Here is a 1472-nt window from a genome sequence, read left to right on the forward strand (position 1 = left end):
TTCAGTTTCCTGTTGTTATGCAATTTGTTATGCAGTTGCCATAGCAACCATCACTGCCTGTGGCCATTTACTGACCAACAACCGTGTTTGACAGATGGCAGTTGCTCTGAGATAAAAAACATTAACAAAGACAAAAGCTATAATATGGCAAAAATGGTCAATCTGTCTTTTGATATTGTTTTGTAGTGAAGCTTATAAACAGGTTTGTAATCGCAAATAATTAACGAGCTGCTGTTTGGTGCTTTGAGTGGTAAATGCAGTTTATGATAAAGCTGGTGGTGGTGTTGATGAAAGGAATGATGCTTGTTGTTGTTATTTTGGTGGTGGTAGTATTGGTGTGTGGGTAATGGATCCCTTGATGGTAGTATACTGATGGTGGTGGTGGTGGTGGTGTGTGAGTGGTAGATGGTAATCAGTGTTGGCTGTGTTCAAGACTTACAACAACATCAAGGACTACATTATCCAATAGATCCCCCCCCCATTCTTTTTTCATATTCTTTAATTCTTTTAGTTTTTTTTACTTGTTTCAGTGATTTGACTACGGCCAGGCTGGAGCATCACCTCAAAGGGTTTTCGTCAAACAGATCGACCCCTGTTATTTTTATTAAGCTTAGTACTTTTTCTATTGGTCTTTTTGCTGAACTGGTAACTTACAGGGACATAAACACACCAACAGCGGTTGTCAAGCGGTGATGCGGGGACAAACACAAACACGACACACACGCACACACACACATACGACGGGCTTCTTTCAGTTTCCATCTACCAAATCCACTCACAAGGCTTTGGTTGGCCCAAGGCTATAGTAGAAGACACTTTCCCAAGGTGCCACACAGTGGGACTGAACCCAGAACCATGTGGTTGGGAAGCAAGCATCTTACCACACAGCCACATCCATTGTGTCCTAACTTGCATGGATCCACTGGAATTCTTTGAACCAAATTTTCTGCAACCAGATGTCCTTCCTGTCACCCCAGTTCTCATCTACTTCGATGCAAGCTAATGTTTCTCCATGGCCAGACATATCTTCATGGAAGATTGGAAACGAATGGTTCTGCTTCTATGATGGCAGCACTTATTTATAGCTATTGTAAGATATGAAGACACAGAGACACTAGCAGCACCCTCATGCATCATCCCCACCATGCTTAACACATAACGTAAAGGGGTGAAGACCCCCTTTTGGTCATGACTGACCTTGGGATTACACCTAGAAAGTTACCCTCCGAGGCACCAGTCCAGGCAAGGTTGTCTTGTGGAAGACCAGCAGTCACCCATGCATACCAGTCTCCCCTCTCCACTCCACCGGTGTTCATCATCATCGGGGTCATCATTTAATGTCTGCTTTCCATGCTGGCATGGGTTAGGGTTAGGGTTAGGGTTAGGGTTAGGGTTAGGGTTAGGGTTTTACAGGAGCTGGCTAGGCAGAAGCCTGCACCAGACTTCTGTGACTGTTTTGGCCTTCCTTCCTT

This window comes from Octopus bimaculoides, chromosome 12 (genome assembly GCF_001194135.2).
Source record: "Octopus bimaculoides isolate UCB-OBI-ISO-001 chromosome 12, ASM119413v2, whole genome shotgun sequence".
In the NCBI taxonomy this organism is placed as follows: Eukaryota; Metazoa; Mollusca; class Cephalopoda; order Octopoda; family Octopodidae; genus Octopus; species Octopus bimaculoides.